Source organism: Rhinolophus sinicus, linkage group LG10 (assembly GCF_036562045.2).
Source record: "Rhinolophus sinicus isolate RSC01 linkage group LG10, ASM3656204v1, whole genome shotgun sequence".
NCBI lineage: Eukaryota > Metazoa > Chordata > Mammalia > Chiroptera > Rhinolophidae > Rhinolophus > Rhinolophus sinicus.
This window is the reverse complement of record NC_133759.1, coordinates 39,936,266-39,955,908: the sequence shown is the minus strand read 5'-3', so window position 1 is coordinate 39,955,908 and position 19,643 is coordinate 39,936,266. Positions and strand designations below refer to the sequence as shown.

The following is a 19,643-nucleotide window of genomic DNA, read 5'->3' as shown; positions in this document are numbered from 1 at the left end:
TGTGGTATTAACACCCCTCCTCCGCCAATTTACAACCGGGGATGGGGGAAGGTCCCCTGGGAATTCTCATGACAAGTCCAAACAAGTTCCTCTCTTGCTAAAATTACCCCAGACACCCAGGCGGGTGGATCTGATTTTCAGCTGGGGTGGGGGAATAGTGGTTGCCCTAGGGGATCCTGCCAGGAAAATGAAATGAGAACATGCATTGGGATACTTGGAACTGATTTTGTTAGGCCTCTGAAGTGCTTCAAAACTCCACTGTGATGACAAAGTGACCGTTACTCCTGATCCCGCAACTTGCTATCTTTCTAATCCTCCTGGGTGCTGTTATTGTTCCATGTTAGAGGTGGGGAAAGTAAGGTTCAGAGGTTCAGTGACTCAACTCTCCTCTCAAGGTCACACAGATGGCAAAGGGTGGAGCCAGGATTTGAACCCGGAACTGTCTGGCTCTCCAGCTCCATGCTATTTCTACATGGGTTGTCCCATCAGGAATAATTATCTTGGCTGGTTCATTAATAACACAGAGTCTGCTGAACAACCACACCTCAGTCATCTCCTCCCGGCTGTGCACAACCCTGGGAGGGGCTCGGGAGTGATTATCATCTCCTTTCTCAGATGGGAACCTGGAGGTCTCAATGAGGAGGGCTGCAACCGGTAGTGCTCAGACTTCAGGGATGACAGCTTCTGTTCTCTAAAGATACTCCCTTCCAAATATTGTTGCCACGTCAGGGCGACAGGAAGCCCTTTCAGATAAAGTAATCCAGGAGGGCTTCTTGGAAGAGGTGTCAGACAGGCCTGAGAGCAAACCTGCCTCTCAGCATCAACTGCCTCTCCTGTAAAATGGGCTCCCACCCAGAGTGGATGGATCAACAAATCTCGGAAGAGAGGAATAGTGGCTGGCTTCTGTTTACTCCCTAAAAAAGTCATCAGCGAGGAAGGGGCCAGGCCCCTAGCACAATACTCTCTTTATCTGGAAGCAGAACTCACATTCCAGCTTCTCAACAGCAGACACCTGGCTTCCAGCTGCCCTGGGCTACTCATTAACCAGGACTGGCCCTCAGGAAGGGGCTGAATAGGGAGTCTCCTCCCAGCCTGGGGGAGGGTGAAAGGAAGGCACTACTGGATGATGTGAGCACCAGGGTCAGATCAACTGGAATTCAAATCCTTCCTAGCCATGTGACCTTGGGGGGAGTCAATTCACCCCTCTTAGCCTCAGCTTTCCTACCTGTATAAGGGAGATAGTATCTGTGCCGATCTCACAGGGCTACTGTGAGGACTGCGTGGGTCTGTAAAGTGCCTTAGCAGGGCCTCATCCAGAGTAAGCGTATCGGTCATTGTCACAAAAAGAACAACACCTAAGTCAGAGCAGTGTTGTAGGATAAACTGCGCTAGTATACGTTAAACCTCTCGGCGACATACGAGCATGCTGTCACAAGAGTTAAATGCTATCAAGTATTCTTCTTGACATTTATGATATTTATGGCGATTACTCTGGAGGAGGCATGAAGTGGGGCATCTCCATGCCCAGTGAGCAGCTAGTCAGCGAGGTGTCCTGGGCCACCATAGATACACCTGCCTGATTTTTCACATCTGATGTCACAGCATGAGGAACAGTTCTCCGTGGGGTCAAGTGGACTGTGACAGAGAACCTGAGCTGGGGGCACTTGATGATAAGGATGGAAATGGGTCCACCACTGGCAGCAGCAAGCCCAGGGTCTTTGGGCCTTTTCTCCTAGTCCTGGCTTCCCAGATAAATCCAAATCAACCAAACCCCAACCCTGGACTAGTGGGAGCTTGGCCAGGTCCACGACCTTCGCCCCAGGGAGAAATTACTGCCTAGGAAGCCAGGGTTTTCCAATCTCAGCAGAATCTACTAGTGGGTCATGAAATCAACTGAGAGGGTCAGGGCTATCACTTTTATACAAGAGATCAGAAAAGAACAGAGCCCCATAGACGGTGAAGACTCGAGTTATGGTTTTTGAAATTGTGGTTTCAAGTTCATGCACAAGTAGGTGTATGAGCACGTGTGGCATCCTGTCAAAAAATGCATTTCTTACTATCACAACTAAAAGACTCTGAAAGCCTCTCCACTAAGGGTGTTTTAAATCAAGGTGAAGAAGACATTTGCAGAAGTGACTGGGTCAGGTTCCTGCCCCATTAAACCCCTTTTAAAAAGGCTGGTGATCCTGAACTAGGAGGAAAAACGCATCTGTAAATATCAGGAGACAATCAGCAAACGCAAAATGTCATTAAGGTCTGGAGATTAGATAACAGAATTGTGTCAATGTTAAATGTCCTGGGGTTGATAATTGTGCGTGTTTATATAAAAGAAGGAATGGCCTCTCACTTATGAAATACATGCTGAAGGGTCAGGGGTAAAGGGGCATCATGCCTGCAAAACCCCCAGTGATTCAGCAAAAAAAAGAACAATATTAACATGACTATTTTTATAGCAGAGAGAGAAAGAGATGAAGCAAATGTAGCATGTTAACAACGGGAAAATCAAAGTGAAGGGTATGTGGAAGTTTACTGTAATATTCTTGCAACATTTTGAAGGTTTTCAATTGTTTAAAAATAAAAAGTTTAATGAAGAGACAATAGGGATAGCAGCCCCAATTCCTGGAGCATCCTGTCTGCTAGAAGCCAAGCAGCTCACCCTTTCACATGCATCTCACCCCAATACTCAAAATCAGCTCAGTGAGGCCCCCATCATTGCTCGGTGGCAAAGCCAGGATTAGGGCCGGGCCAGGACGCCAAAATCAGTGCTCGGCCCATTTGCAGGGCTGCCTTCCTGGTATAGGCAGGTACAAGTGGCCAACCAGGGCCATGTACTTGATACCCAGAGGTGATGTGTGGACAAGGTCCTGGGCCTAGGTTATGTCTCCTCTTAGAGCCTGCAGGAGACACCAAACTCCTGACCACCCCCACCTCAGGTCACTGCTGCATCGGTGAGACCCAGCCATAGGGAGGTCCATGCCACTTACGTTTGGAGGCTCCTCAGAAAGGACTGTTGTTCTGGACCTATTGCAACGAGAGGAAGCAAAGAAGATCTGGTCAGGTTGTGACTGTACACAGGACTCGGAGTCTTCTTCCATTTGTGACCACCCATCTCACACACACTGGGAGGGGCCCCTTCAACACCCAGTGGGGACGGGAGAACCGGGCCGCTCAGGCACTTGTGCACACACTCACATGCTCACGTAAAGACACATATATACATGCAGACACACTCGCTCACACACCTCTCTCCTTCATGTAGAACCCTAAACTGTCGGAGGGCAGCCTGTGCTGGGAGGAGCAGGTGGCCCAGCCCACAGTTGGAGCAGAGGCTCTTCTTGCTGGCTGAGAACGAGTAAGCCGTCCCTCAGCCCTGACCCAAAAATCTGCACTCCTGCGAGCCCTCCACCAGCTCAGTCATGAGCCCAGCTCTGTGACTGAGTGTTCCCTGCAAGCCAGAGGACATGCCAAGGCTAGACAGATTGGCTGTGGGAGGCCCTGGGACCCCAGATTCTTGGAGAATTCATCAACTGTTCAGAAGCTCTGAGAATCAAGTGCCAAGGAAATCCATCGAACTTTGCTGAGCCAAGCAGTCCCCAAATGTGATTAACCCCAGAAGCATTTTCTTTCTTGTTTTAAACAGAACACCTCCTGTCTTTGGAACTCAGTTTGGGAAAGAATGCGAGTCGGGGAAGATCACTTCTGCCTCTTATTCCACCAGCAGAGCTGTGCTGGAAGGCTCCCCTGGTTTCCTGGAATATAAAAATGCAGAAAACCAGGAAATGGTTCCTCAATAACTAAGATCTTACATTTCGATAACAGTTCAATGGATCAGCAGAGAAGTGAAAGGGCAGAGAGAGGCATCCAGGCTGGGCTCTTCTCATTACTCATTGTGTCTGCAGCCCTGCCTCGGGGGCCTCTTCCTCAGACTCAGAAATGCCCGGCAGTCTAGAGAGCTCCCTGTCCCCCAAATTAGACGAACTCATTGCTATGTTAGGACCCCCACGTTCAACAGATTCACATTAGTGGCCCCCAATGTCTGAGGCACTATGGCGTAGGAACATTCAGTTAATGATTTGAGCACCTACTATGTTCTACGCACTGTTCTAGGCACTGAGAACACAGCAGCGAACAAGACAGCCGAGGTCACTACTCTCATGGAGCCTAGAACCCCCTGGGAAAGGCCAGCATCACAAAGATGCCATGGGGCCCTGGTTTTCTGGAGTCCGTCCAGTGACACCTCACAGCACCTGGATCCAGTTCTGCCTGAAGTATGACCCTGGGGCCTTTCAGCTAGTCGGTTCTTTTTTTCTTTCTTTTTTTTTTTTTTTTAAGTTAGTTTGAACTGATTTCTGCTGCTTGCAACCCTAAAAATCCAGAACTATGCCCTACGCTATGTAATTTTATGCATGTCCCCTATTCTAACACTGAGGCCATCAGAAAAGTGGGACACAGATGAAATGACATCTGCGGTCCCCCTGCAACCCTGGTATTCTACCAGGAGTCTATTGCAAACATTAGGACTGACCCAGCCCCACCCCCCCATGCCAGAGAAATCAGCCCTTCTCAAAGGTAAGCCTGGAGGGCTTGTTAAAACAGAGAGCTGGGCCCGACCCGGGGTCTGAGTCAGCACTCTAACAAGCTCCCACCCAGGTAATACCCAGACTGCATGTCCAGGACCCAGACCCTAAATCTGTTCTAATCTTCCCAGTTGCTTGGTGCAAGTGTTCCGTGCAAAATAAAGCTCCAGCCAGGGAGGCCACAGCCACTCGATCCTCAAAGCAGACCCCCTATTAAGTAAAGTGCCTGTGTGGCTCAAGGATGAGGCAACCTGCAACCTTTAAACAACTAAAGCACCAGGTCCCAGCTTACACCAGTCCCACTGCCCACCCTTCCAGCCAGCCTTCCACCCTGGGACTTATCTAAATATTGGGGAGGCTGTAAAGGACATGGAGCCTCCTTGGGTTCCAACAGGCCCACACTGGTCTTCCAGGAGCTGTTAGCATCCCCCGACAGCTCTCCACACCAGGCAGCACGCCAGCACCAAATCCCACTGCGGGCCTGGGCCTGACACACTGCCTCGGCAGCCCTGCTGTCAGCACAGCCTGGCGGCGCTGGGCTCTCCCTGATTTACATCTGACTTGGCTGCCTTGAAAAGCCTCCTGTGGCTTTCGGACCAGGGATGCTTGTTTAGTAGAAAAGGGCTTCCCCACCAGCATCCTTTCCAAGGTGGCACTGGCCCAGAGGGTCTGGCATGGCTCAGTCACCTCCCAGCTGTGTGACCTTGGGCAAGTTACCTGCAATCTCTGGGCCTCAGCTTTTCATGTGCAAACTGGAAATAATGGTATCTTTTGCGATGATTAGGGAGATGATGCTTCCAAGGCCTTGGCCTACAAAGTGCAGCAGGTGCCCCATAGCTGGGACTCATCTCTTTTACTCAGAGTGGTCCCCAGACTAGCAGCACTGACATCACCTGGCAGCTGGACAGAAATGCAGACTCTCAGGCCCTGCGTTTAGTCCTCCTGAGTGGAAAGGGGCGTTTGAACAAGATCCCAGGGGAGGTCTGCAGCTTCCAAGTCTGAGGGGTCCTGGTATATGTTATTATTATTATTGTAGTTACAGCACCCCAAGACCAAGCCAAGATGTACCACCAACCCTCAGGCCTGGGGGACAGCAGACAGGGAGGGGTCAGAGGTAATGAAATGTCGAGAGGGAAGAAAAGTTCTCCGGTGTCTCTCCACCTCCCTGAGCCCCTCGGCAGCTCAGGAGAGGGGAAGGGACATAGGCGGGGTGTATCCCACAGTGAGACTTCGTGAGTAGGTACTGATCACAGTTCTCAGCCAAGGGAACACAATCTACTGAAAACATTCCAGGTCTCAGATTTGGGGCTTCCGGCAGAGTCTGGCTCCCTCTGTTCCTCTCCGCAGAAGGCTGAACCTTTTGCATTCAAGGAGGAAGATTAAATTACCCTGTGCCTGGAGTGCGCCACCCAGAACTCACAGCAGAGGTTGGCAGAGGGGCTGCCCTGGCCTGCTGTGGGGTGGGGGTGGGGGCTGCAGGCCCCACGTGGAGCAGTGTGGAGGCTGCCTGGATTTCCACAGCTCTGGCCTGGAACTGACCCTGTGAAAGCGCTAATGGTCTCCACTCACAGGCGGTAAAAACACAAAAAGGCTACTGAGCTGAAGGGCCGGAATCACCTCCCCTATACAGAGCAGGAATGCTTCCACGGCCTGGGGTCTACCAGCAACACACTGCTGTACCTGCAAAGCAGGAGGAGGGGGCACACTAGAGGGGCAGGGCTGCTGGGTGGGACAGCGCTGCGGGCAGAGAAACCAGATGACCAGATGCAGGTGCAAAAAAATCCCATGTTAATACATAAGGCTCCAACTTATAAAACTCTGTGTGGACAACACAGAGCACACCTGCGGTCCAGGGCTGCCCCAGGAAGACCATTTTGCGTGACTGGTGCTGTGATTTTTCATGCTTGGGATGTGACCCTTTTAAAACAACCCACACCTTCCACTGGTGCGACGTGGAAGACAGAAACGGATTCTGCTCAGTACCGGTGAAGAGCGGCTGCCAGGTTTGGGGAGGTTTCTTTTTCTTTCTTTTTCTCTAAGGTCTATTCTAATCTACATTCTTCGACCGATGGTAGGAAAAAAAAACCAAAAAACCCTCCTTCTTCTCCCAGGAAATGTTTTTTACTAAAAGCCCATTGCCACAGCTCTGTTCAGAGCATCTCAGAACTCCAGGCCCCAAATCAGGAGGCTCCTTTCAGAAGACGGCTAAGACATCTTGAAAACCAACAGGAAGACAATCGCATCCTTAAAGGGGGCCCATGGGAGCAGCACCCCACGCGGTTGCGACGTATGCTCCCTAACAGCAAAGGGTCTTTTCCCCTTTTACTCAGCAGGTATCTCCCCCAAACACAACGTTTCCTTACAGGTTAGCACTGAGGACCAGAGAAGGGAAAGGACTCACCCAGATCACACAGCAAGCCAGTGTCCAAGGGCACCCATACCCTGATGACTCGGTGGCCCTATGATAATTCATTAAATTATTTTGTGCTCAGCTTCATAAGCTAATGATTTGATCTGTCTTGGTCACTTGCCAAGTCCCCAGTGCCTAAAATGAATAAATCTCTGTTGGATGGGTGGATGGTGATGGGTGAATTTAATTTCCAAGCCTGGACCCACTCAGATGTTCAAACTATCGGCTCTCATTTCAGGGTAAAGGGAATCAGAAAGTGTGTGTGTGTGTGTGTGTGTGTGTGTGTGTGTGTGTGTGTGTGTGCTGAGTACCTACTGTGCACCAGGCCCTATGCTGGAGCATCCCCTTCCTCATGTGCCCACAGTCAGGCGGCTGGATTAGAGGCAAGACCTCAGAAGCCTGAGCTCCACCCTACAGGGGCTCAGAGCAGCATGAGGTTACGTCTACTTTGATTCACGTAATCTTTCTGAGTGGTTACTATGTGCTAGGCACTGTTACGGGGCTCAAGGAAAGCATCAACAAGTAGGGGGCTTCCAGCTGGCCCTTGAAGAGTGGGAATAAGGAGGAGAGGGAGAAAGGGCCTTGCAGCTGAGGCCTGAGCAGGGCCGAGAGAGCCCAAGGCTCAGTCTAGAAGCAGAATCCAGCCAGATCACAAGGACAGGAAAGATCTGGCTGGAGATGAGGGCAAACACTGGCCAGGAGCCAGATCATGAAGGGTCTCGAATAATCAGTCTGACTTGGTCTCACGGAAGCACTAGAAAGCCACGGAAGGCTTCTGAGCAGGAGAGTGACAGGCTGAGAGCTGCCCCTGGACAGTAGCAGGAGATGCCCAGGAGGCATGGAGGCTAGTGAGGAGGCTACTGTCTTAAGCTGTGCTGACATCCACCCAGAGAGGAGATACCACGTGCCATCTGGTAATAGAATGAATGTCCTTGAAATCAGGGCTTGAGTCCTCCATGAGGGCTGAGCAGCCATCATCTCCAGGTGCCAACTGGCTGTGCGGCAAGAGGGCAGAACCTTCAGGACCGCCCCCTTCCGGTGCCCTTCACCCACTAAGCATGACTCTGCTGAAATCCACTGGGCCACTTCACCCCTGCACCCCCAACCAGGCAACGGGCAACCTGCTTTCCCCACCCCAGTTAAGGACTTTCTGCTTAGCAAGGGGATGGTGGAACCTGGCAGTAAGTCACTTAGCACTTTTATTTGTGCAAAGAAGAGCCATGGAACAGGCGGGACTCTGAGAATTTCATTGAATTTCTTGGACCACAGAGATGTGGTCCAAGCCTCCACTTAACGGGAAGGCTGAAGCTCAGACGGGCTAGGAAGGATCCAAGGGAGCAGAACCACAACTCAGATCTCCTGCCCTTCACCCACCAGGCCTGCCCGGACACCCACCAGGCCTCTCACAACTGCCTCAATTCCACTCTACACAGTGGACAGAGCTGCCCACCAGGAGCCAGGCTCCATGAGCCTCCTCTCACAGGTGGTCCTGCTTTCCAGGAACCCCTATTCCAGATTCTGCAGGTGTCTCCTGAGTAGCCAAGCTCTAAGGAATCTTTCAAATTAGTACGGCTTTGCCCTCACCCCCTTTCCCATTCACTGTGCTAAAATCAGGATCTGAGAGTCCTGACTACAGCCATCATCGAAAGTTTGAGAGAGAGGTGAAAACACGGTCCTTAAATTCTCCTGTTTTACATAATCACTGAAAGGCAGGTGGGGCTGGGGAAAAACCACAGGTTTGTGAACAATGGTCCTTTTGATGGCCTATCTTCCTTCGGTGATCTGTGCCTCACTCAGACCTCAGTCTCCTCATCCATAAAGCGGGTGGGCAGGGAGGGTTAACTCAATGATCACAAAGTCCCCATCCTCCGCAGCCAAAGGCCCACTCGCCCTCAGACCTTCCCAGGTGTTCCTTGACATAAACTGCCTGGGGTTGTTCATTAACCTCTCCCTGATAGAGATCTCCACCCCTCCTGTGAGGCCGAGAGCGGCTGGAGCACAGGGGCTGTCTGATTTATTTAACCCTGCCCCCTGACCATGGCACTAAGCCTGGCACCCAGTAGGTGCTCAGTAAACATGAGAACAAAATGGGCTCTGGTTCCAAAGCTCCTCCCCATTTCCCAGCTGTGTGATCTGGGGCAAGTCACTTTTCTGAGATTGGATGAACTCCTCTAGAAGATGGAGGTAAGAACCCCAAGTCAAGCACAGGGCTTAAAATCCAGGAAGGGTGATAAAGTAGAGTGGGTGCTCAAAAATATCAGTTCCTTCCCATCACAGAATGCTGAATGGCCTCAAATTGCTTCTCTACCCACCTTCAGGGCAAGTTTAAGGTCATTAGGTGGGAGTGTTTCATTCACTAAGCTGGCAGCACTCTGGGTGATTAAGACAGGCCAGCCTAGGCCAGTGATTCCCAAATGCACACTAGCTGTTCAGAATGGCCCGGAAGACCTGTATATTCTGAAAAGCAGCGGTTCTACAATGGTCTGTTGTTTCAATAGAGTGGCAGAACCAAGAACAGTGCGATGCCATTTTCGTTAACGACAAAACAAAACCATAGCTAGCTTAAATCCTAAATAACTACAGATCCTAAATAAGCCCTAGATGGAAGAGGAAATCAAAACCAAAATGAAAACTGATCTAGAAAGTAATAAAAAGGAGTATATGTCCATGTAGCCATCTTAGGGATAAAGCTATAGGCAAGGAAAACGTGTAACTTAAAGGCTTCTATAGAAAGAGATAGATGATAGGTCGTCAGTCAGACAGACTGAAGATTAGATTGCACTTTTTAAAAATGATCTTTAAGGATCACCTTTAGTTTATAGTTTTCTATTGCTTGAGGTGTATTATTTTCTGCAATTAAAAGAGGATCCTTTGACAGTTTCCCATAAAATTAACATATCTACCCTACGACCCAGCAGTTCCACTCCTAGAAAAATAAAAATATACGCCCACAAAAGACGTGTATACAAATGCTCATAGAAGCATTACCCATAATCACCCCAAACTAGAAACAACCCAGATGTCCATCAACAGGAGAATGGATAAACAAACGGATGCATCCACACAACAGAATTCTACTTAGCAATAAAAGAAATGAACTATTGATACACAGCATGGTTGGATCTCAAAACATCAGGCAGAAAAAAGCCAGACACAAAAGAGTATATGCCATTCAAGTCCATTCATATGAAGTTCTAGGCTTGGCCAAACTCATTTATGGTGCTAGAAATCAGAAACTGGCTCCCTCTGAGAGGGAAAGGGCACAGATACCTTTCTGGGGGAGCTGGAAATGCTCTGTATCTTGATCTGGGTGGTGGTTACCCAGGTGTATAAATTTGTAAAAACTCATCAAACTGTAACAGAATCTTTGCATTTCACTGCATGTAAATTACATCTCAATTTTTAAAAAAAATTTTTCTAATGAAAAAACTTTAAAATACAGATTCCCAGGCACCATTCCCAGGGATTCTGATTCAGTGTGTCCAGGCCAGGCTTGGGAATCTGGATTTGTGAAAAGTAATTCATGTAATTCTGATGCCTGACTAGAATTACTGCTGCTGACCCTGCCCCCTATACCACCACCCCCCAACCCGCTTTATTGTTTTGAGTGATTTGTAATGTTGGTTTTCACAAGAGAGAATTGATTGATCACAAAGCTTTTGAGACACAACAGCAATTTTCATTCTCTCTGTCCTCTTCCCGCCACCCCTAACCCCTGCCCCTCCACTCAGGTTTCCAAATGAAGTCTCTGACCAGGTGAGGTAAGAAAGGAAACCCTGAAGCCCTGTCTAAGACAGAAATACCTCACCGTAAAGAGGCCAGGGGTGCATGCTCCCGGGAGGTCAAAGCCAGTAAGTTAATGGCCTGTATACCTGTTAAACAGCATGTCCAGGCCTTCACCCTGTGTTTACAAAAAGAGCTCAAGGCAAAATTCATTGGCACAGAAAATGCTTTGTGCCCTGACCAGCAGTGACTGGTCCCCTAGACCCCAGCCTCGTTCCTCACTTACCATCAGGGGTCTCCTGGGCTCCCGCGTTTAACTGCCTTATCCACTGCTGTCTCCAAACCCAGTCTGATGCTGTTTCTATCCCAGCTGCCTTCAGAATAAAGCCCAAGCTCCTTCAGCTGCCCTCAGAATAAAGCCCAAGCTCCTTTACCCACCACTCAAGGCCCTTGGCCAGCTAGCTCCTGTTCCTCTCCAGCTGGGCCCTTGGGAGGTGTGTTCGTGCCTTTGTACCTGCTGTGCCCCCCTGCCCAGAATGCCAGCCCATCCTGTTCTTCCAGTCAGATGCCAACTCTGACATCACCTCCTCTATGAAGCTGAAGTGTCTCCTGCCTATGACCCTGCCATTAATGCACACCGAGTCCTCTTCACTGCACCCCATGCACAGTGTGGTCATAGCAGCTGCCACACGGGCCTTTTTCCTCTGGGCTATGAGCTCCTCAAAAGCCAGTATTCTACCCTGAATCCAGTTCTGGCTTGGCCAGAACTGACTGTAGCAAGGTGTATTAACCAACTAAATGAGGCACATTAAAAAAGAGCTCACATTCACATTGAAGGCCACTGAGCATTTCCACACCCACAGCTCCTCTCTAGAACCCACTTACTCACACAATCACTTTGGTCAAGATAAGTTGGCCAGCATGGAGGAGTGCAATGCAGCCCTAAAGAATGTGACTCTGGCTTAAGACCTTTTGCAGAAATGAGGGCTCAGGCTGCACCTGCTGGGGTAACCCCCGGAGGTCCAAGGCCTGCCCAATTCTCACCTAGACACCCTCCAGCTGCAGCCAAAGCTGCATTTCAGGCACTCCTTGTGATTTATTTTTCAGATCTTTCCTAAATACAGGAATATGTTCAATGACTCCAGTGTCTTACAATTTTGGGAACTTTGGAAAGACTTTCAGATAAGCACAGCTCCAAAGTCCTTTGACACATTGACAAGTGGACAAATGAGAATTAGATAATGCCACCCCTGGAGCCCAACTGCCTCCTGGGAGGCTGACACTTGTATAACTTGTGTAGGAAGAATAGTAGGGATCCCAGATAAGGCACAGAGAAGAGAGAATGGATAACTAGGGACAGAATCAAGGTGCCAATGAGTCCCACACACTCACCCTCCAACCCTGACGACCGAGGCACCTTTGTCCCTTGTTTTCCCCAGGTCCTGGTCTGATTTCAACTCCTTAAGGCACTAGTTACTAAAACTCCATGGAGCCAAAACTCACAGCTGGCGTAAGGATGGCCTTTGAAGCTGAATCCTGCCACTGTCCAGTTAAGCTGCTGTTCTCTGGGCAACTCTCAGTTTGCCAATCTGTAAAATATGCACTATTCACTAGGGCCTCCCAACTCTGCAAAGCAGATGTGACCCAATCACAGCAGGATGAGCTGAAAGGGACAGGGCAGGAGAGGTTGACTGCGGCTGTGCCACAGGTTAGTATAAGAGTATCCCTTAAGGACAAAAGCTCGAGGGTGCACCTTAGCCCTTGCCACATACCACAGTGACCTGGAACCTCGTGACATCCTCTAATCGTGACACCCTCTAATCGGTAGCTCTGAAGCCAAGCCCGGCTTTACAGCTTACCACAGGCTTATTCTGCCTCATCTCCCTCAATCCCCTCAAGGACACAGCGAGGCTGACATTGACGTCCTTGCTGCCAGAGGCCCAGGGAATCACCCAAGGTCACCTGCCGACTGAGACAGAGGCACAGTACTTGAACTCAGCTCCCTGGGGACAAGTTCCTGTCTCTTAGATTCTGCTTACTCCATAATCAGTCTACACCACCCATTTTACAGATGAGGAAACTGAGACCCCAAAAAAGGTCACCCCAGGTCAACTGGTAGCTGAGCCTGGCCTAAGACCTCAAGATACTTTGCCAATCCCATTCTATGGTGGGTACTCATCAGCCAGTACCCTCAAATTCCCTCTAATTCCCCCTCCCAACATCCTAATGAAATTCCTTCCCCACTCCACCCCCACACCTCTTCATGCCCACCCCACACTCCCTGGATGACTCCCTGGTCGAGAGGGAGGCAGGCGGTTGCTAAGTACTCAGCGGCTCTCTCATAAAAATAAACTCCTTCTGGCTGGGAGACTCTGGATGAGATCCCCTCCCTTCCAGCCAAGAAAAAAATTAAAAAGAAATTTAAAAAAGATCTCCTCCATGACATTTATTTGAACGTCAGCAGTGCCGAAGCGTGGGCCAATTTACCGAAGTCCAAATGGAGCCACGCGCCACTAAACCTCAAAACCTCAGCCTGAAGACCCTCAGTTCAAGTGTCTCAACGGTTACTGAGCTGATTTATTTCACCAGGCAGGAAATGGGGGCCAGGGCTGCCTCCCAAGCCTTTGGGGCTGGTCCTGGGGAAGGCAGGGATCTGGCAGAGGCCTGGCAGCGACCAAAATAGCCAGGCTGGTGGCCCTGCCGAGCACACACCTCCCTCTGAGTGTCCCCCCTGCAATCCAGGCTGAAGCTTTGGGGCTATAGAAGAGGTCCCTAAGGTTCTCTCTCTGGCTTCCCCGGTAGAAGCAGGAAGAGAACCGGCCGGCATGAAAGAGGAACCCCCCAGAAGGAAGGGGAAAAGTCAGGAGGAGTGTCTTCTTGTCCCTGCCCACAGCCCACTTGGCCCCCAGCTGTCCCTCAAGACGGCTGGATGTTGGCACTGCCACCTGCACACTGCACACAGGCAGTACCCTTGGAGCCATGCCGCCCTATCACCTCTCCCCACTCAGTGCCTGCCCTGAAGAACCAGCTCAGGCTGTTTGGCCCTCTAGGCACCAGGGACACTCCCTCAGGTACAGCCCAGGACACACAAGTGCCCACAACCAGGGACCCAGAGACACAGCCACACTTGGGGACACACACGTGCACAGCCAGGTACTTGGAGACACAGTCACACACACACAGGTACGTGTACACACACACACACACACACAGGGACACACAAGTGCACATATCTTAAGACACAGCGACACAGCCATACTCAGGTATCACAGGCACACACTAGAACACCCAACCTAGAACACGCACAACCCAGGACAGAGAATAGCAGGTATACATTGGGTCACCCAGTGCTTGCTGCTGGGGACACGGAGAAACAGCCACCCTCAGAAATACACAGACACACACAGGGACGCGGAGATACATACAGACGCCCAGTGAGACTGAGACACACACACACACACACACACACACACACACACACACACACACACACACCTGCCGCCTGCACGAGAAGTCCGAGCCCTTTCGCTGGGGAAACAATAACCGCCTCTCCAGCAGGTCTGAGTCGGCGACCCTCCGTCCCTCCCTCAGTGGTGAAAGGGGAGCCGGAATGGGGGGCACTGGGCGGGAGGAGGTCGGGGCTGGCTGGAGCGCGGAGACCCGGCGGGAGCTCCGCGCGCCGGGCTCCCTCTCCCTCGGGTACCTGGAGCGGCCGCGGTGCTACGCTCGGCCGCGCTCGCTTCCACTCGCCGGGAGCTGCACGTCCGCTGGATCTCTGGTCCGCGGGGTCCGCGCTCTGCGCTCCTTCTCGGTGTGGCTGGGTCTCCGGGCTCGCGGTTCTCGGGGCTCGGCGACGGCAAGCGAGCGGGGCTGCGACTAGGGCCCGGAGCTCCGCGCTGGTGGCGGATCGGAGGAAGCGGTAATTTATAAGCGGCTTCTTCCTGACCTCGCGTGTCTGTTGTCTGAGCAGGCAGCGCTCAGCATCACCCATCCTGCTGGGTGGAAAAATACCAGCTTGGCCGGGCCAGGGGCGGGGTCGGGGCGGGGCCAGGGCGGGGCCGGAGCGCCCCGCCCCGCCCCCACACGGACACACACGCGCGCGCTCACACACGCACACCCTACACATGCACGCGCGCACGGGCACGGACACACAAAGAGCATGGGCTCGCCGAGCGCGCGCACACACACCCTCAGGCCGCGGGCGAACACTGGGCCCAAAGCTTCCCCCATTACAGCGCACTTTTCTTGGAAACCCTTACCCTTCAACCCCTGGTGCCAAGTGGTACAGCCGGTCCTCATCCCCCTCACGCCTACGGATGATGAGCAAGAGAGCCCCCAACCCCAACTCGCTCCCCCCCAACCCCAGCCTCCAAACCCCCCACCTGTCGCCCATCCACCTGGCTCCCAGGAGGGGCTTGTGGCTTCTTGAGTGGCGAGATTCAAGAAGCGGCGTGCTCCTGGGCGTGCTCTAAGCCTTGCTATGCTCTTTCAAGGAAGGGGCCCCGCAACCCTCCCTCTCTGCCACTCCAGGCTTGAGAGGGATCTGTGATTGTGTTGTGAGGCCGGTAAAGAGCTCCCCAGACTCTTGGCTTTGCCCCAGCTAGGTGACTTTGGGGGAGTTACTCGGGCCCTCTGTGCCTTGGCTTCCTGATCTGTAAAATGGAAATAAAAATAGTAGAACTTATCTCCTCTGGCTGCTGTGAAGATCCAAGGTTAACAGTGTAAAGCGCTCAGAACAGCACCAGGCACTTAGGAAGTGCCAAGCAAGTGTCAGCTACTGCGACTATTTTTAAATGAAAATGGGGAATGTGCTATTATTCTTGTCCTTTGCATGAGTGGGTCCTCAGAGACCATTTTCCATAACCAGGCCCTGGCTGAGCATGACAGGGAAGTGCTGTGTGACTTCCAGCAAGGTCTTTCCCCTCTCTGAGCCCATTTTCTCCTCTCTTTCTCTCATTCCCTCTCTGCACCTGGGAGGCGGTGTGGAAAGCTTGTGGATCCTTCCACCTTTTAGACTGAGAATAATGGAAGAAATACCAAAAAGGCCCTGGGCCCCACAGAGAGCCAGCCCCACGTCAGAACCAGGCCCCAGCCAGGACCCACTGCTGGAAGAGTTCCATAGCACTCTCTTCATGAGCAGTTCCAGACAGAGATCCAGAGATGCTGAACAGCAGGATTCCGGAGATGACACTGCCTCTCCCTGGCTTCCTCATTAGGGCCCCCTGCTGTCTAGCTCTATCCGACTTTCTAGCAGGCTATCCCCACCCAGCTCCAGCCAAGGCAGACACGGGCCATTCCTGGCACATACCCTCCCTTGCCTTCTTCCGATGCCTTCCTTGGCTTCTCTACTGGCTCCAGGTGCCCCATCCTCCAGGAAGCACCCAGGGACCAGCAGTGTCTCCAGTGTTCCAGCCACCACAAAGCAGCATCCACTTTGAGGCACCTCAGCCCTCTCCTTTGACTTCAGGGTACCTGCACCTCTTTTCTGTGTGAGGAAACCAAAGTAGGAGAGAAGCAATTGAGTCCCCACATCTCTCCCCTTCTCCTGATGGGAGTGAACTTGCTTCGTGAGTTGAAGGAGCAGACAGCAACCAGAAACTCTCCAGGCTCCTTGGGCCTGCGTCACTGCACGCAATACAAAGTGGCAGGTCCTAGTGCAGGGAAGTGACTCTAGAGTTGAGGTTGGAACCATGAGGAGGCTTTGACTAAGACACGGGGTTGAGGAGAAAGGGAAGGAGAAGTGTGTTCCTGGCAGAGGAAACTGCTGTGCAAAGGCACACAAGCAAGAGTAGTAGTAGACCTAAAGCAAAGGTGATGTGGGCCAGCTGAGGGTGGCAGAGAATGACCAAGGGCAGCGAGGCCATGGGAGGAGTGAGGGTAGTGGCATGTCCAGGGCTGCAATTTGGAAAGGCCCATTAGAACATCTGAATTTCAGACAGGCCACGTGGACAAGGCTCATTCAACCCTCTGTCTTCCTCCTTTAGACCATCAACTTCACAAGGGATAATGGGGCATTGTCCTTTATGCCCCCGTTGAGTCTTGGGCCTGGCACACACTAGGTACTCAACAAATGTTTGTTGCATTTTTTTTCAATTTAACAAGCTACATGCTAAGCACAGTTCAATGCATTTAAACATGTTTGCTTGTTAAAATCTCACAACAACCCTATGGGGTTGGCATTATTAATCTCCCCCATTTTACAGCAAGGAAAACAGTCACAGAGAAATTCAGTAACTTGCCCAAGATTGCTCCCTGGGCACATAGTAGAGCTGGAATTAGAACCCAGGCCATCTGGTTCCTGAGGCCACAGTCTTAAATGGGGGGATTCTGGGACCCTTTGTGGTTGTCAGACAAAAACCTAGCCCCTGAGGATAGGAGAGAGAGGAAGAGAGGAAGGGAGGAGAGGACAGGGGAGGGCGGGGAGAGAGGGGAGGAAAGCCAGAAAGTGTTCCAACCTCTACAAGGAGAGGCAGATAAGAGGTGGTGAGGGGATGAGGGGGAAGCACAAGGTGAGGTGGAAAGAGCTCAGCATGGAGCCAGAGACCTCCAGTTTCCATTCCCCTCTGCTGCTTCCTAGCTGTGTGACTTGGGCCTGCATGCCTGCTCCCTGTGCCTCAGTTTCCTCATCCATAATATGGGACATAATAATGGACCTCATTGAGCCATTGTGAGGAGAGATCTCAAACCAGGGTGGAGGGGGGTGTCGTAACTACATTGAATCCAGCTCCCTGATATGCTTGTTTGGCATCCACTGGGCTTTAAAATATTTGAATTAACTGCCATGAATAAAAACTTGGGAAAGTTCACATTTTGAATAACTGAATGTCTGCTTTCTCTGGAAAAAAAAAAGGCAAGATGGAGCCACCTCAGGCCCGTTATCTACCTGTCTATCATCACTTGGAGCTCAGTGGCATCAGCCGCCACCCCCTCACATGGGGGCATGGGCTTCCTAGGGTGCCACCATCCCCACCTGGCATGTTCCCTCATTTATGCCACCTACCCCGCCCCTGCAGGGGGCCGAGCTTGAAACTCATGGTATACTTTGTGTACCGTCCCTGCCTCCTTGCCAGGGGATGGCAGCTGGAAGCTCTAGGAAGAAAGTATGAGTACCAAGGAACTGAAACCATTGGCAACGAGGAGGGAACTTCAAGGAAACCCAGGCATTTGTTTCCTTCAGAAGCCACAAGCTTGCCTGAAATTCCATTGGGACTATCTCTTCCCATTTCAAGAATGAAAATCAATATCTGGGGAGAACTCACAGAGGGCGTTTGAGGAGAGATGGCTAAGTGTCAGGCTACAGTCTCCAGCCCTGCATTTAAAGGCAGTGAAGGAGATTGTGAAAAGGCTATTTGATGATGCTTTTTTCAGCAGCTGGCAATAATAAAATAAAATTGATCCAGAACTTTGAACAAAACCCTTTGTCCCTTGCCACAGAATAGTCTGTCTCATCTTTCAGGTGACTGACAAGAGTTGTTGCAATGCTGACTGGAGGTCCAGCCAGGCTGGGTCATCTGGCCGGCACAGGGAAACTCCCCGTCACTAGCCCTGCTGAGTCAGGATCATCAGGCCAGCCTCATATACCTCTCAGAACATCACTCCCTGAGGGAAAGAAGGGACAGTGATGGAGCTTCCGAGTGGTCCCTCTCCTTGTCACTTTCTCTGGGGCATACCCCATCTCTGGAGGTTTACAGATGGATGGCTGTACCACAGAGGCTTTATCAAAGCATCTGAGCCTTTAGGAATCTGCTTCCCTCCTACCCACCTATCTCTTGCCTTCTTGCAAATTCCAGCTTCATCTCTCATGGGCTATGACCTAGAGTGAATCATGTGACCTCTCTGTACCTCAGTTTTCTAATTTGTAAGGCCTTATGAATCCTAACCTCTATGCTCCAGGTTGTTGTGAGGATTAAGTGGAGACAACTCACAAAAAGCAGAGTCTGGCGCCTGGCAGGATACTGAGTGACCCTCCTGCAAGTGTGTCCTGTGCTTTTCCTCCCCCTAGCCCTCGCCCCGGCTGTTCCCTCCCCTATACTATTCCCTCCTCCAAAGCACTTTGTCCACTGCCCTCCTCTTTGCCCATTGCCTTGGATCTCAGCCAAACTTGGAATCTCAGAGTGGGAGCAACCAGAAGGCAGGGACCCCTAACAATGCCTAGCACTGGAACACAGAGGATCCCAGGAAACCCTTGCTGGATGTGGCCTGTAGGTGGCAAGCCTCCAGGGCTCACTTTCTCCTCTCCTTTGGTGGGAACAGCTAATCTGCCCTGAGGAAGGGGGAGGTAACAGTGCAGGAGACTGACCTGCAGAGGAGGGGAGACACCTGCGCTCGCTGGTATATACATTCATCAATGCTGCAGACGCTCTCCAGCTCCTTGGCCACCCCAGGCCAGGCCATTGTCTCCCTTCTGGTGACAGAGGGTAGATAGAGGCATCCTGGGACTCTCTTCCTTGGCTGGTGGGTGCATGGGATGGCAAAGCCACTGCAGAAATAGTTCATCCATTTCTTATAAGGTTTAAACATCCACTTAACCTATCAGCCAGCAATTCTGTTGACATAAGAACAAACCTGTAGAGAATTTTTATAATAATTTATTTGAGCCAAACAGAGGCTATGCTTAGAAGCAAGATCTCAACAGACTTAGAAAACCGCTTCTGAAAAATGAGAGTTTGCAGCTTCTTTTATGCATTTGGAGTTAAGGAGGGAGACATAAGGAAGATTACCTGAAGATGGGAGAAAGCAAGGTTGAGGATTGGATTACAGGATTGTTCCCTTGAGCGTGTTCAAGCTTTAGAAGGAGAGATCTGAAAGGAGGCTAGCAAAGGTGCGTTAACCTAGATGCATGGAAACAATAGCTAGGGCTTGCTTAAGGCAAAGATGAGCCTTTTACTAAAGAAGTTATATGCCTGGGGCGTGACCTCCATGATCTGCTCAGT

General features: G+C 51.2%; 1 protein-coding gene across 2 annotated transcripts in view; it reads right to left on the bottom strand.

Moving 5' to 3' along the window:
* The window catches only part of SLC6A6 (solute carrier family 6 member 6), an 82,240-nt gene extending 67,521 nt beyond the window's left edge, over positions 1-14,719 (bottom strand). The window contains exons 1-2 of one of the 2 annotated variants that reach the window (XM_019747061.2): positions 14,414-14,719; positions 2,985-3,021 (exon numbers count right to left, since the gene is read on the bottom strand). The gene's annotated coding sequence lies outside the window, so the exon portion shown is untranslated. Of the gene's footprint in view, positions 1-2,984; positions 3,022-14,205 lie in introns of both variants that reach the window. The other variant, XM_019747066.2, reaches the window with a different exon arrangement.
* Positions 14,720-19,643: the final 4,924 nt, after the last annotated feature.